The 17,140-nt window shown below is 47.1% G+C and overlaps 1 protein-coding gene across 1 annotated transcript in view; it reads left to right on the top strand.

The window, feature by feature from the left end:
* The window catches only part of LOC144755367 (uncharacterized), a 95,882-nt gene that overhangs the window by 70,584 nt on the left and 8,158 nt on the right, over positions 1-17,140 (top strand). The gene's annotated exons all lie outside the window — the stretch shown is intronic.

Genomic DNA, 17,140 nt, shown 5'->3' with positions numbered 1-17,140 from the left:
GCGAGCCCTATTGCATTTCCAATGCTTGTTTTAAAATAGGTGTTAGATCTGCAGCTTTTAGGCGTTCTGGGATCGTGCCTTGTGACAAAGATGCATTGCCGATCTTTGTCCAAATGGGAGAGACGGCATCCTTAATTTCTTTGAAGATGGAAGGTGGTAACGGGTCACTGAAGTGATTAGATGGGTTGATACTCCGAAGAACCTTTTGAGGTCACTTTCATTTAGGGGGGTAAAGGTGTCCCAGGATGCATTGTTCCTGATACACTGGCTTAGAAATAATAATAGTAGACTTGGTTGTTAAATCTTTCATGAATTTAACTATCAACCAGCCAGAATGAACATTCACTATAACAGCTGCAAATCTCATATCACCTGACAGTTTAGCCAAAGGACCTATACAATGTAGACAAATAGGGCTCCAAGCCTTCCCAGGATCAAGGATCTGACAAGTGGCACTCTGGCTGCCCACTCTCATTTTTTTAACTCTCCTTATAAAGACTACAGCCTTCCACCCACCTTTTGACCTGGTCATCACGCCCAGGCCACCAAAACTCTTCCTTAATTCTCCTGCTGGTCATGCCGTGCCCTAAATGCCCCTCATGAGTTATTTAAAAAATGTGAAATGTAAAACCAACAGCACAAATATTTCATAAAGACATGTTGGTCACATCGTACTCTTACATGCATGTCAGTTATCTTAATTTCCAACATAAATAAGTAACAGCATTACCTACCACTTACAAGACATGGGATGCACTAATCCCACCTTCCGCACCATATCCAAAATACAAGCACACCTGTATCAATGTTGTGACTGCTAGCCTCACACAATCCCGTGTTCCCATTCAAATGCTCTATAAATATATTCACACAACCGTATTTCATTAACAAGTGTTCCTAAGTTAAATCACCACATACATTATATATCTATATATATATTTTTTATATATAAACGGCGTATCCGCTGAACACAATAATTAATAAAAAACACCTACAGCGTGTACGCAAACGCATAAAACCCTTACGGAATAAGTTCTACAGCAGTCCTGGGAGAGTACACCTCTACACCTGGCTCCGACAGTGTTCTAGTTCAGCGCTGTGTTGCTCAAACTTCCCATACAAGCAATCTCTGTTGTCCTTCGTAATAGTCACGTGATAGCGTACTTAATTACATGACTGAAAACAGCCCTGTCTAGCACAGTACCGATAAGCCCACATCGAAGCCATTTTGGGCCCCCACTGCATGACCTCGCTCTTTCAGTGGTACAAACCAACTAGGTCGCTTAGGTCTGCTGACCAAGGCTGATCATAGTCCCTAAAGTCAGGAAGGCTCGTTGGGGGGGAAGGAGCTTCTCCCTTGGAGCTGCTAAGGCTTGGAATGCTCTGCCACTGGCCCTAAGGCAGACTTCTGACCTGCTGCCCTTTAGAAGGGCCCTGAAAACGTGGCTATTCACACACTAATCCCTTTCGTCATGCACACCAGTGGTCATTCAGCGCCAGGACACAACGTTTCGGTAACAGTGCGCTTAACAAATGTGGAAAATAAATAAATAAATACGTGTAAATATCATAATGCCTTCACTCCGTAAATAATCATTACCATTTTGAGACACAAATAAATTAATGTAATCCATATCAGTTCTGTATAACATTGCCATATTAGCTCAGATGTATTATATACATCCTACTTATAATGTAGCTCAAAACAATAAACTCTTGCGCAATCCAAGATCAGGAATGTGCTAGCTTATTAACATAAACACCTTTGCCACTATATTCTAAAGGGACTAACTGATTCGCAAGATCCCATACCTTTCCCCATATATACATACAAGTCCTTCTGATCATACTCAATCAATCCCAGAAAACAACAGACCAGCTGAACGTACCAAATCAGCTTCAGAACCCATGTATGTTATCGGTCTTTACAACCTGAAATAAGAATTCCTTACTCGTTGCGAAAGGTAATGTGCATGACTATTCCTAACACAAATCAAAATGTATGACAACCAGCCACCTTCTCGTATATTCATGCAAACATTAAGACAAAATTCTATATACATAATTAGTGATCCATAATTAAGTCCTCGGCCTCGAGACATCTCATAGACCCTACATGTGTTTACTTTTGCCTTGTCCTGCGAACATCCAATATTCCTAATCATGCACCAGTGGATCCTACGCTACAAAATTTCTAATTAGTCCAACTTTAAAATAGCTAATAAGGAAGCTATATCACCCGGCCATATTCCAGTCTGAGTCTGTGTATTAATAATACGTCAATGGGGAAAGTGGATGAAAATGTACAGATCATCCAACACCTGGCAGCACAGAGTCCAAACAAAATTCTAGTGATGGGGAGCTCAAAAACAGCATAGTCACACATCTATGTAACTCGATATGTAGTATCTCTAGCGCATATAAGCCATCAAGTACAAAAATATACATTTGTCGTCCAATATACTAGGATTCATCACATTCTGTGGTATGCAGTAACCCATCTCTTAAGATTAAAAAAACACTGTGAAATAATATCGCCATATTCCTGCATTATATATAATATAAGTATCCCAGTTTTGAATAGTCAATAGGGTGGAGTTGAGTGAAGTGATGTTATCCAGGGAGGAGATTTTCAGATAGAGTTGGATTTGGGTTTCATATGCATACATATGGAAGAGAGTGTCCATGGATTTTAGTTCATTAGCTAATGGTTCCAGGAACAGGTTGGAGAGTATGGAAGATAGTGTGGACCCTTTGGGAACCCCCATGGAAACTGGTGATGGCTGGGAGAGAGAGTGGTTCGCCTTCACTCTTTGGGATCTGTGCTGGAGGAAGGATGATAACCATTGCAGCACCTGACGATGGAGGCCCATCCTGTGTTCCAGAATGGCTAGGAGTTTGTAGTGATTGACGGTGTCGAAAGCAGAAGAAAGGTCAAGGAGGATAAGGAGGCAAGATTAATTCCGGTCAAGCATTATTAAAATGTCATCCATCACGTGAGTGAGCCGATTCAGTGCTGTGCCCACTACGAAAGCCAGATTGATGTTGGTGCAAGAGATGGAGATTTTCAATGTGCGCACAGAGGTGCAACTGGACGCATTTTTCCTAGGAGTTTGGCTAGTGTGGGGATGCTAGAGATAGGGCAGAAGTTGTTAAGATTAGCACTGTCTGCTGTAGTTTTTTAGGGCTCGCCTGCTGATGCGCTTGCGCATAGCTGGCGAGCTATATTGTGGCTTAACTAGAGCTTAACCATCTCGGCGATTTGTTGCTGTGCCCGAGAAAAACAAGCTCAATGCGCAAGCGCATTGGCAAAAAGTGCGTGCACATCAAAGCCACCAGCACAACAAAGCCTCCCTCCCACAGGCATCTCAGCTTCCCCCAGCCGGCATTTCTCCTCCCCTAATTATTCACTGCACGGCCGGCGGCAACATCAAAGGCTGCTGCTGCTGTGACTCGCATTTCTCCTCCCTCCTCCCCTTTCACTGCCCAGGCCGGCCGTACTTTCACTTTACACAGCCGCCAGGCCGTGTCTCGCGTTTATTTTAACATGGCAGCTTTTCCTTTTCTGGTTGAATGTCTTCTAGCTTTCCCTCACCCTATTCTCGTCACCCTTACTCACTCCCATCAATCTCCTGGACTAAACCCTTCTCTTTGTACCCATTCCGGGAGTGACCTTTGTTTCTCTGCTTGATGCACCCACCACACAGCTCCACCGATGCACCCACCACACAGCTCCACCGAGGCACCCACCACACAGCTCCACCGACACAGCTCCACCGATGCACCCACCTCACAGCTCCACCGATGCACCCACCACACAGCTCCACCGAGGCACCCACCATACAACTCCACCGAGGCACCCACCACACAGCTCCACCGAGGCACCCACCACACAGCTCCACCGATGCACCCACCACACAGCTCCACCGATGCACCCACCTCACAGCTCCACCGATGCACCCACCACACAGCTTCACCAATTCACCCACCACACATCTCCACCAGGCACCCACCACACAGCTCCACCGAGGCACCCACCACACAGCTCCACCGAGGCACCCACCACACAGCTCCACCGAGGCACCCACCACACAGCTCCACCGAGGCACCCACCACACAGCTCCACCGAGGCACCCACCACACCGCTCCACCGAGGCACCCACCACACAGCTCCACAGATGCACCCACCACACAGCTCCACAGATGCACCCACCACACAGCTCCACCTAAGCACCCACCACACAGCTCCACCGATGCACCCACCACACAGCTCCACCGATGCACCCACCACCCAGCTCCGCCGAGGCACCCACCACACAGCTCCACCGATGCACTCACCACACAGCTCCACCGAGGCACCCACCAATGCACCCACCACACAGCTCCACCAATGCACCCACTAAGCTACACCGATGCACACATCACTCAGCGCAACCACAGCATCACTCAGCGCAACCACAGCATCACTCAGCACCACCACAGCATCACTCAGCGCAACAACAGCATCACTCAGCGCAACCACAGCATCACTGGTTCAAATATGTTCTTTCAATGTTTCAAGCTGTTTTCAAGCTTTCATGCTTTATTACAAATCACAAAAAGATGTTAATATTTCACTTCTGTTCTTGGATTTTCGTCACAATAAAAAACACTGAACATAATCTTCACAAAAGTTATTTACAAAAGTTTAAGCTATTGCCATTACAAATTAAATGAATTATTTAAGAATTAATTATTTAAAAAAATTAAAAGCCAATGTTATTTGTAATATCAATACATCTAAGTCACGTAAATACAAAACATGTTAAATTACAAATGCTATAGGTGTTTGCGAAAGTTATAACTATTGGCATTGTAAATGACAAAGTTATTAATTTAGCTATTTTAAAAAATAACACATAAATAAAAAAAAAATCATTTATAAGACCAATAGCTCAAACTTTCCTAATGCGAGCCCTATTGCATTTCCAATGCTTGTTTTAAAATAGGTGTTAGATCTGCAGCTTTTAGGCGTTCTGGGATCGTGCCTTGTGACAAAGATGCATTGCCGATCTTTGTTCAAATGGGAGAGACGGCATCCTTAATTTCTTTGAAGATGGAAGGTGGTAACGGGTCACTGAAGTGATTAGATGGGTTGATACTCCGAAGAACCTTTTGAGGTCACTTTCATTTAGGGGGGTAAAGGTGTCCCAGGATGCATTGTTCCTGATACACTGGCTTAGAAATAATAATAGTAGACTTGGTTGTTAAATCTTTCATGAATTTAACTATCAACCAGCCAGAATGAACATTCACTATAACAGCTGCAAATCTCATATCACCTGACAGTTTAGCCAAAGGACCTATACAATGTAGACAAATAGGGCTCCAAGCCTTCCCAGGATCAAGGATCTGACAAGTGGCACTCTGGCTGCCCACTCTCATTTTTTTAACTCTCCTTATAAAGACTACAGCCTTCCACCCACCTTTTGACCTGGTCATCACGCCCAGGCCACCAAAACTCTTCCTTAATTCTCCTGCTGGTCATGCCGTGCCCTAAATGCCCCTCATGAGTTATTTAAAAAATGTGAAATGTAAAACCAACAGCACAAATATTTCATAAAGAAATGTTGGTCACATCGTACTCTTACATGCATGTCAGTTATCTTAATTTCCAACATAAATAAGTAACAGCATTACCTACCACTTACAAGACATGGGATGCACTAATCCCACCTTCTGCACCATATCCAAAATACAAGCACACCTGTATCAATGTTGTGACTGCTAGCCTCACACAATCCCGTGTTCCCATTCAAATGCTCTATAAATATATTCACACAACCGTATTTCATTAACAAGTGTTCCTAAGTTAAATCACCACATACATTATATATCTATATATATATTTTTTATATATAAACGGCGTATCCGCCGAACACAATAATTAATAAAAAACACCTACAGCGTGTACGCAAACGCATAAAACCCTTACGGAATAAGTTCTACAGCAGTCCTGGGAGAGTACACCTCTACACCTGGCTCCGACAGTGTTCTAGTTCAGCGCTGTGTTGCTCAAACTTCCCATACAAGCAATCTCTGTTGTCCTTCGTAATAGTCACGTGATAGCGTACTTAATTACATGACTGAAAACAGCCCTGTCTAGCACAGTACCGATAAGCCCACATCGAAGCTATTTTGGGCCCCCACTGCATGACCTCGCTCTTTCAGTGGTACAAACCAACTAGGTCGCTTAGGTCTGCTGACCAAGGCTGATCATAGTCCCTAAAGTCAGGAAGGCTCGTTGGGGGGGAAGGAGCTTCTCCCTTGGAGCTGCTAAGGCTTGGAATGCTCTGCCACTGGCCCTAAGGCAGACTTCTGACCTGCTGCCCTTTAGAAGGGCCCTGAAAACGTGGCTATTCACACACTAATCCCTTTCGTCATGCACACCAGTGGTCATTCAGCGCCAGGACACAACGTTTCGGTAACAGTGCGCTTAACAAATGTGGAAAATAAATAAATAAATACGTGTAAATATCATAATGCCTTCACTCCGTAAATAATCATTACCATTTTAAGACACAAATAAATTAATGTAATCCATATCAGTTCTGTATAACATTGCCATATTAGCTCAGATGTATTATATACATCCTACTTATAATGTAGCTCAAAACAATAAACTCTTGCGCAATCCAAGATCAGGAATGTGCTAGCTTATTAACATAAACACCTTTGCCACTATATTCTAAAGGGACTAACTGATTCGCAAGATCCCATACCTTTCCCCATATATACATACAAGTCCTTCTGATCATACTCAATCAATCCCAGAAAACAACAGACCAGCTGAACGTACCAAATCAGCTTCAGAACCCATGTATGTTATCGGTCTTTACAACCTGAAATAAGAATTCCTTACTCGTTGCGAAAGGTAATGTGCATGACTATTCCTAACACAAATCAAAATGTATGACAACCAGCCACCTTCTCGTATATTCATGCAAACATTAAGACAAAATTCTATATACATAATTAGTGATCCATAATTAAGTCCTCGGCCTCGAGACATCTCATAGACCCTACATGTGTTTACTTTTGCCTTGTCCTGCGAACATCCAATATTCCTAATCATGCACCAGTGGATCCTACGCTACAAAATTTCTAATTAGTCCAACTTTAAAATAGCTAATAAGGAAGCTATATCACCCGGCCATATTCCAGTCTGAGTCTGTGTATTAATAATACGTCAATGGGGAAAGTGGATGAAAATGTACAGATCATCCAACACCTGGCAGCACAGAGTCCAAACAAAATTCTAGTGATGGGGAGCTCAAAAACAGCATAGTCACACATCTATGTAACTTGATATGTAGTATCTCTAGCGCATATAAGCCATCAAGTACAAAAATATACACTTGTCGTCCAATATACTAGGATTCATCACATTCTGTGGTATGCAGTAACCCATCCCTTAAGATTAAAAAAACACTGTGAAATAATATCGCCATATTCCTGCATTATATATAATATAAGTATCCCACAAATATGGTATATCATATTCCAGTCAAGGCTTAAGAGGGACGCTAAATTGAGGGCCTGTTGACCTTACTGTACCTCCCTGTCCACAGAAATAATGCAAAGTGCTGTATGGCATCAAGTGGAGCTTAATGAATGGTTACTCTCTTATCACCACACTGCAGACTTCACCTGTACACAGATATACCAACAAAGCCAGGGTCACAGACCGTTACAGCAGCCCTACGCTGAAGACCAGCGTACACCTTCTGTGAATCTCTACTTACATATATCATGGTAAATGATGGCACCAGGCCCACCAACCTCTTCGAAAACTCTTGCCATGTGCAAGGCTCTTACTTCCACCAACCTCCTCGAAAACTCTTGGCATGTGGAATGCTCCTACTTTTTCCACTGACCTCTTCGAAAACGTTTGGTATATGGAAAGCTCCTACTTCTTCCACCGACCTCTTCAAAAACTCTTGGCATGTGGAAGGCTCTTACTTCTCCCACTAACCTCTGCGAAAACTTTTGGCATGCGGAAGGCTCTTACTTCCACACCAACCTCTTCGCAAACTCATAGCATGCGAAAGGCTCTTAGTTCTCCGACCAACCTCTTCGAAAACTCTTGGCATGTGGAAGGCTCTCATTCTCCCACCAACCTCTTCGAAAAATTCTTGCCATGCGGAAGGCTCCTATTTCTCCCACCAACCTCTTTGAATACTATTGGCGTGCAGAATACTGCAAATGGTCACTGTTTTGATAAGACTGTTTTAGTGCTAGTTGTACTAGCTGCCTAGTGAATGTTTGAAGAACACTGAGGCTCGGGCACCGGTTTGATTATAACCTGTAATTTTAGCTTGGGAGCCAGGAAAGCAATCTGATTTTGAACACAAGGAGTAAGTTATTTTACGAATTTTAGCATAATATTGGACAATTTGCAGGATAACAGCGACAATGCTTTAAATGGTAAACAGGCAAGAGAGGGCTGAGTGGAAAAGGCACTGAAATAAATAAGTGGCTGGGTTAGTAGTGATCAGACAGAAACCTATGAAGAGTTGTACAACTTGATTGCTAGGGAGCAGATCCAAAGTAATTGTTTTGTGGGTTTGTATCAGCATTTGACCGAGTTCAAGTTTAAAAATTCTAGGTAGCTCACTAGGTTGCATAAAGATTTATCATTGCCAGTGAGCCCAAAAAAATACAGTTGTAAGGACTGAGTCGTGTCTTCAGCTGCATGCCTAAGGTGAGAAACATAAGAAAAATGTCCCTATGTGGCTTCAAAACCTCAATAAGTAATAATAATCATAAAAGCACCTCTAGTTGAAAGAAAGGCCTACTCAAAAGAGAGAATCAGCCCATCTCTCGGAGGCACAGCAAGATTTGCATGGACTATTGCAGCCTCTATCATAAGACACCATTTAAAGTGTGCCCTGAGCCCCGCCTGAAGGGAATGGTTTAGCCATTAAGTGAATCGTCAGAAGTAGTTGGGGATAGTGGTCTTAATAGTTGACCTGTGAGGGAGTGGATGTAGATCTTGTGTGAAGTTCCTGTCCATGTCCACAGACATCGCCCAGACATATTCTAATAAAGTGGTCCAAGTACCTGTACTTTAAGATACTGGGCTAGCCAGACCTTGGTAAAGCATGAGCTAGGCAATGGGTAAGGGCACTTCAAAAGGTTTTCAGGCCTTCTATAGTTTAAGTGTATACAAAATGTATTAAAAAACCAATATGTAAATGTAAATGTATTTCGATTTATATAGCGCACGAATCACCCAGGGGTCTCAAGGCGCTTGCTTAGGGAACCCGTCCTGGTATTCCCCTGTGAGATACCACCGCAGGGTATTCACAAGGTGAAAGCCAGGCATCCCGCCGCGAGGGGCCGTAGTGGAGATTAAGCAAGCTATTGCCCAGAGTCGCAGAGTGTGACCCCGTGAGTCGAGTAGGCACCGGAGCGAGAATTGTCAAGTCCGTGGAATTTTTTGAGCCCGAGACCCGCCGAGGAATCGAACCCTGGTTCACGGCTGATCTCAGCTTCCGGGTCTGCCGCCTCTAACCACTGAGCCACGCTTCTCCACTTAGTACTTAGTACTTAGTACTCCAATCTAGTATATTTCAATATTGTGTAAGTGTCTTCATCTATTCTTCTTACTTTCCTGAAATAACACATTTGTTAGTTCTTCTTATTGCCGACATGGCTCACTCCTACCGGTCACTAACCTTAATCTAACTCCTAGGTGTAACATAAGCCTCAAGAGTTCTTTTATTGAACCCAATACTAAGGAAAGTACTTCCAATGGATGTCCTAGATATTAATACTGTGATGCTCTGAGTTTTGAATTCCCAGCCCATATAACTTCCCAGAGGGAGCCTTGGACTGCTCTGCTGGTGCCACCTTGAGAGTCCAGTGCTGAAGAGGTATGCTTGATTTTCAATTTGAAGTGACCATAGTAGAGGGACACCAGTTATAAACCACCCCAATTGACATATTGGGGGAACCGGAGCTTCTGGGTGCCCTTGTAACCAATTCTTTAACATATGCTTACAGTGGGCTTTGGGCCTGCTGTTAGTCATGATTGGATGTTTTTCTATTCTGTTTCAATTCCTTGCTCTCGATTTGGTGGATTTTCTACAATTGTTTTGTGTTCATCCCACCCCTGGAGCATTTAGGTTTCACCCAGTTTTTTTGTTGGTTGAGTATATGCTTCCATTCCTGATGTTGGACTCTGTATTCTTTCTTTTGCATTTTTTTCTAGTCCGCTGTTGCAGCAAGCGTGCATCCTGTACTGTTACTTTGAATAGTTCCAAGATGACTACAACTGGTTATTTATCTTGGAATGGTATAACAATAACATTTTGTTTACCTTTTGCTATACCTTTCCTAGATGGCTGTCAGGATGTGATGCAAAGTGGTAGTCATTTTGGAAGTATACAAAATAACAATCCATGAAGGCTGCCTGCCACTTTTGGCTTTGCCGGTACTTGCACGGCAATTCTGCAAGCCATTACTAAGCCAATACTGGCAGTGCACCAATATCGACAAAGTGAGAACTTTGCTTTTGTCAATGCTTGATTTTGAGTCTTCCCCTCTTTTGTCTCTGTCTTGGCCTCCACTTGGTTCATCCTGCCTCCCAACAACAGGCTCTCCAGTGTAAGACCAGAAGTCTGAGTCCTGTCATTTACCTCATACAGCTACTGCTCATGGAATGGTACTCACCGAGCAAAGAAAATCTACTTTTCTACAGGTGATCGGTGTTTTGTGCTCCACTACCAGCTATAACCTAGCTCCAGCAGTGCTGGTGTTCGTGGTGCATGGTTCATTCACTATAGCAGTCCCAAGACCCCGCCCTTGGACTTCATAAACGGTGAACAGTTATCAGCTGCAGTAGCTGGCCCGCCTTCTGGCCTGCCCATAGGGCGGTGGAATTGTTTGGTTTCCAACACATCCAGCAGCACATACGCTTTAGGTATGGCTGGACAGATTTCTGTGGACAAGCAGCTAATTTCCAAATCAACACACTGAGGAAAATTAAACCCTTCCTCCCTGCCGAAGACTTCCAAACTGCTGTACAAGCTTTAGTCATCCCTCGAATAGACTACGGAATTGTGGCCCTCAGCGGACTCCCGCTATCCACAACAGCACCCTTAAGAGCCTCCCTGAACGCTGCCGCGAGACTCATTACTGGATCAAGAAAACATTCGCATATATCCCCAGACTTAAAATCTCTAAAATGGCTGCCTTTTGAAGCCAGAATACAGCTAAAAATTGCAGTTATGACACACGCGGCCGTGCACCACAATGCACCCAACTACCTCGCTCAAAAGCTGTCTATATCAGGAGGTTCGAGATCCAATAGAAGTACAAAAAATCTACTCCTGAAACCTCGTAGATTCCGGAAAGAGAAAACATACAAGCGCTCCTTCTCTGGGATGGCACCCAGGATCTGGAATGCGCTCCCTCCTGAAACCAGGCTTATCTCCTCCACTGCACTCTTCAAGAAAGAGGTGAAAACCATCCTTCTGGCCAAGATCTCCTGAACCTTATAGGTGCTGAATCAGAGACTCTGCATTGCTTTGTAGCACTGTTCACCTAGTCCTTTGGCACTATACTTCTACTTGATGGGGGCACTACTACGCTACTCCCTTACTACCGACCAATATATGATACACGTTGGTCTACTGGTTCACTCTCCCGTTGCCCCCACTCAGTGTTCTCTCTATACTAAAACATTGGTATAAGCCATCCACACACCCAATGTGTACCTGAACACCTTTGTAGTGGGTTCAATGACTTGTGCTGTCTTATATTACTTGTTTACCTGATTGTATATTGATGTGCTTTATGTATGTTATTATTATCCTACCATGTTAATGACCTTTATACTGCTCCCATTACCTCTGTTTCATTCCCCTACCCTGTCTTTGTGAAGCGCTCTGATATCTGTAAGGATCTTGTTCGCGCTATATAAAACTTTGAATAAAATAAATAAAATAAATAAATCTCTCACACGTCATTCAAGTGAATTTTGTTTTGTTTCCTGTCTCTGCTTCCTTACAATGTACTTGATTGGGTGCTTGTCTCACTGCAATGGGAGTTCAGACTTTTATTTCCAGGCACACGCCTTACAGTAGAATATGTGGGGGCCGATCTTAAGTTCAAAATACACATTTACTTAGTTAACACTTGCAGTAGAACTTAACTATTCTAAAATTGGCAGAGCGGTGCGAAGTTTGATCATATCCCCCCAGTTGAGGAAGTCCAGTTAGCCTTGTGAGTTGTAATCTGGATAAAACATGATTTTATTTTTATTGTGGACAGAGCCATCGCCAGAGCGACTCATGTTGACTTTGGAGTTCATACTGCGTGGCCTGTGGCCAAACAGATTCAGATGCCTTGTTGTATTTGTTGTGTTGTTGCTCATGGGGATGAGACTGTTGTCTGCACCTGACTGGACTGGTGTAGATGTGCTTTCCTGCACCGGTGTCTTGTCCAACAGTGGGATTTGACTAGTGATGTACCAGATATCCCTCAGTCCTCTTGAGCACCTCATTCTCACTTCAAGGCATTTATGAGTAGCGTCTACTTCCCAAGTGCCAGCTTGTGGGTGGAATGGATTTTCAAATCAAAAATGGTCCTCCTCACAGGCCTCATGTTACTTCTACTTAATTGAGTATTTCTGCTGTCCAGAGGGCATTCTGTCAGAAGTCAGTAACAATGGTGTTTACTTCACTTCAACACTATGCATCTGCACATAGTGTAGATGTACTAAAATGGAGGTTCCAGCAACTTTAATCTCAAACCATTTGTACCTTTAAAAGTAGCAGTTGTAATTGAGGCCTGATAAAGAGGCATCTGATAGAGACTACTAGCCGCAGATTCCTTAACGTAGAATTATCTCCAGGCGTGAAACTGGATCGGAATTTGTTTGTGCCACCGCACCCTGCGCGCCGGGGGGATGCCATCACGCGACTCCGGCCTGGCGTTGTCCGCATGCGTGACGGCAGCTAGGTCACATAAGTCCCACCCTGGCGCGCCTAAGTCAGTTTTTTCCTTTTCCACGTGCAACGCGGATCCGGATCATGCTCCTGGCCTGATTCGGGCCTTTCGCTTGTTGCATGTGTGTGAGAACAGTGTGTGAATGTCTTCAGGCTTTAAGACGTACTCGTCTTGTGCGCGCCAGATGTCGGCGACGGATCCTCACCCCAACTGCATATGGTGTTTGGGAGAACACCATGACTCCACTGATTGTGAGGCGAGCCAGCAGATGAAACCAAAGTCCTGGTGGGAGCGCCGGATGAAACTTCTTTCAGCCCGCATGTTCAGGTCGGTGTCGTCACCACGCCCGGCCCCTGCGGAGGTTTTCAGGAATCGCCGCCTCCGTCTTTGGCATCGTCTTTCTCACAGGCCGCAAGAGCATCGCTCACCTGTCGGTAAGTGTCGCAGTTTGTCCCAGAGAGCTGGTTCCGGGCCTGTTGGGGGTGTGGACTCCGTGGGTGGTGCTGCCCCGTGTGTCGTCCCCCTATCTGCCGTTTTCCGGTGTGGGGGCGTCTAGATCCCTGATGGAGACATACGCGGTGGACTTGCCGGCCTCGCTGCCTTCTCCTCCTCCTTCCCCTCCTGGGACATATGCGGATCACTTGCCGTGTGCGGGGCCCTCCACGGCATCGCCGGTGGCTCTGGCCCCGGCACCAACTGGCTCAGATCTAGGTTCGGAGGATGTAGTGCCGTTGGGGTGCGGCCCTTCGGGGGTCCCTCCTTCGGACCATGGCACCTCTGCTTTGCCGCAAACTCCTGTGGGAGTCCCTGTGGTGTCGCGGGAGGTCGCCGGGGCTCTGGGGTCTCCCCGAGACCCCCTCGGCACAGGCGGTGGCCTTGTCTGAGACCGAGGTGGCGCCACTTAGGCGGCTGCTGGCCCTGGCGGTGCCACAGGGACTGGTGGAGGGATCCTTCATCCCTCCCTGGGTTTCTCTCTCCCCTCCACGCAAGCGGCTGACTCGTCGGAGGTCGGGTCGACACCTTTCCGGCGCCGTTCATTCGCCGCCCCGGCTCCAGCCCAGCCCCGGTCTCCTGTGCCGTGCGCTGTGGCGAAGGTCATTCTGGCGTCTCCCCGACGTCGGGTCGCTGACTCGTCTTCAGACGCCTCCTCTTCTCCAGAGGTTCGGCACTTGCCGGTTTCATCCTCGCCGGAGACGGCTGCCACGTCGTGGCTTTTCCCCCGACGTCGTCTAAGGATGGCTCCTCGCCGTCACCGTGGCTGCGGTCTTTGCCGGAGGCCCCCACTCCTCGGTCCCTCTTCCTCTTTTCTGGACCTGGCCCTTCCTTCCTCCGGTTGGCTTGGGTGACTGCCGCCTTAGCTTGCAGCTGTCACCTACTGAGGAGCTGCTTTCTCCACCGCGGGACCCTACGGAGGCAGGTGCTGCCTTTGCTCCCGCTGTTTCCACGGCTGTGGGAATCTTACAAATGGGTGATCCAGCTACCCATTTCCCAGCAGATCATCTTCTGGAGGTCCTCCATCAGGGTTCTGGTGGTAGGGAGCTGCTGCTTCCCTTCATGGGTTCGCCTCATTCTTCTCTTCCGGGGGCTTGGGGCCGCCCCGCTACGGGGGACCCGGTGCCCCAACACCTTCTGCACTGCCACCATCCGGCACCGCTTGATCCTGTGGGTCTTTCCCTCCACCCTTCTACCAAGGGCCCTCTTTTGCGGAATGCCTTCCCCTCTCTGCCACCGCTATTATCTGCTCTGTCGAGGGAGGCCCGCTGGTTTGACTCCGGGGGGTGTAATGTGTTCGCCTCTACCAGTGCGGCTCTGCGTGCTCCTAACACTCTGTGTGTTTTGGCTAGAGCCACTTCTTGCTTGTGGGACTTGGCAGAGTCTCTTATGTCTGCCGCTTCTCTGGAGGGTGCCTGTGCTGATCTTCAGCACCAAGTGTTGGATGGCCAGGAGCTGGCAGCGTTTATTTTTTGCTCTGGACATCTCGGAGATGCTTGGTCGTGCCATGGCTTCTTTGGTCGCACTTCGTGGACAGGCCTGGCTTCGGGACAGTGTGTTCTCAGAGAACGTTCGAGAACGGCTGGTGAACCTTCCTTTCGATGGCGCTCTTTTGTTCCATGCCTCTGCGGACTCAGCCATTCAGAGGTTCTCGGCGGGGCTTCGGCCTCCTCCTACTCCCCCTCCTTCCCCTCCCTCCCCCCCCCTCCTCCTCCTCCTCCTCCCCCTTCTCCTCCCCCTCCCCCTTCTCCTCCCCCCCTCAGTGACCTGTGAGTTGATCTGGTTTTCGGGAGGTGTTATTCCATTGGGGCGGGTCGCCCAAGGTGTGTGATCTGTGTGATTACTGTGCATTCAAGTCCTTCTTTTTCAGACTATGGTGCTATTGGCTGCTGGACGGCCCTTTTTTTAATGTGTTTTTTTGCTTTTGCTAAGCCGTGTTGGCCCTGAGACTAGGCCTTCTGTTATTCTTATTGGCTGATTGGCAAGCCATCTGCGGGTTCTCCGCAGGTCTTTCTGTTGTCGTCTGTTGCGGAATGTCTTTTCTTTTGAGGGTTCCCATGTCTTTGGACGTGACATGCCCTATGTGAGGTAATGGTAGCTGTTAGATCGCTCTGTCATGTGCCGGGGAGGTGTGGTTGCCTTTCGTGCCTCTGCTCTCCATGGCGTTACGGTATGTTGCAGGTGTGATCCACTTGCTGATAGTTTTGGACTGGCTTGAGTTGCACCCCGGGCTGTCTTTCTCCAGGGTCGCTGCGTTGTTGGCCTGGTCTGGCCTGCTGTCTGCGGCCTTGCGTCATGGCTTTGCTTAGTTCCACTTCTTTTTGGGCTGTGTGTGGACTCCTCGCTTGGGGATGTGTCCGGGCCCTTCTTGGCCTTCCTGGTCTCTGTCTTCGGCTGGCGTCTGGATTTCCCTGAGTGCACCGTTCAGTGGTGTTGTCTGTGTCTGGCCGTGCATTCCGGTGCCGACCTACTGTTTTTATGCACCATTGTGCCTTCTGGCACTTTCGCAGGACAGTCCTCCTTGCCTTGTCTGCTTCTTCCAGTGGGCCCTGCCTTCAGTTCTGCCTCTCCTCCCTAGGGGTTGAGCTGGTTCTTGAGTTTCTTGTCCCTCATCGGACGCAGTCTGTCCCTGGGTGTCCTTGGGTTACCCTTTCTGCTTCTGCATGCCTTATTGTTGAAGGCGCCGTTCTGTCTGGCCTGTTGCCTTCTGGCTGTGTTAGGCTCTGCTGTCCTCTCCACTGGGCGTGTTCCCGTGGGGGGACTTGCCTTTGCTCTACCTCTTCTCCTTGGAGTCTCTACGTTGCTCTTCTTCCTAGGTGCTCCACTTCCTCGTTTGGGCCTCGGGTCTTCTGGGGGGAGGTTCTTGATACTTTAAATGGGTGTGGGGCGCACTGGCTCCTTTCGCCTTGCCCTAGTTTCTCCTGCTGATGGAAGGCGGGCTGCCTCTCGTCTTGTCTTCCTGCATCCCCTCTGGGGTTGGTGGTATTCTAGATGCAGGGGTTCCCCTTGCCTGGGGGAACAGGGCTCTTTTACCTGTTGGCCTCGTCCCCTGAGGGACCCTCTGTTATGTCCAGGCTGGTGGGGTCCTCTCGCAGACCCTCCTTCCCCTTGGGTATGGCTAGGGTATCTATTCTACGTTAAGGAATCTGCGGCTAGTAGTCTCTATCCGATGTATGAGTTACTTACCTTCGGTAACGATGTATCTGGTAGAGACAATTCTAGCCGCAGATTCCTTCATGGCCAGCACTTCCTCCCCGTTCTGCGAGGACCTTTGGCTTGGTCTTCTGCATTTGCCTCCCTGTGCGTGGCTATGTCTTCCGTGAGTGCATTCTGTCGCTCTTTCTGCAGGATTATTTGTTCTTTTCCTCCCTTTTTGGCACATTGGAGAATAGGTTTATAGGTACTTCTGTGCCCTTGTGCTCTAGTTGACCCAGGTTGGGGCCTACCTTCTAGACCCCCTCCTTCCCCTTTCATTACTAGGGGTTCTGGTCCCTTTGCTATCTTGTAGGTTGCATGTTATCATGACGTTTCTTCATATATTCTTTGTCTCTGGGGGGGCTATCTCCGTACTGGCAGGGTTACTATTCAGGGCTGTGCTCTGTTCTTTCTTCTTCCCTGCCTTTGGGTGCTGCAATGTCTGGCACTGCTCCTC

The sequence above is a fragment of the Lissotriton helveticus genome, chromosome 5_1 (genome assembly GCF_964261635.1).
Source record: "Lissotriton helveticus chromosome 5_1, aLisHel1.1, whole genome shotgun sequence".
In the NCBI taxonomy this organism is placed as follows: Eukaryota; Metazoa; Chordata; class Amphibia; order Caudata; family Salamandridae; genus Lissotriton; species Lissotriton helveticus.
This window is presented reverse-complemented; position numbering and strand designations above follow the sequence as displayed.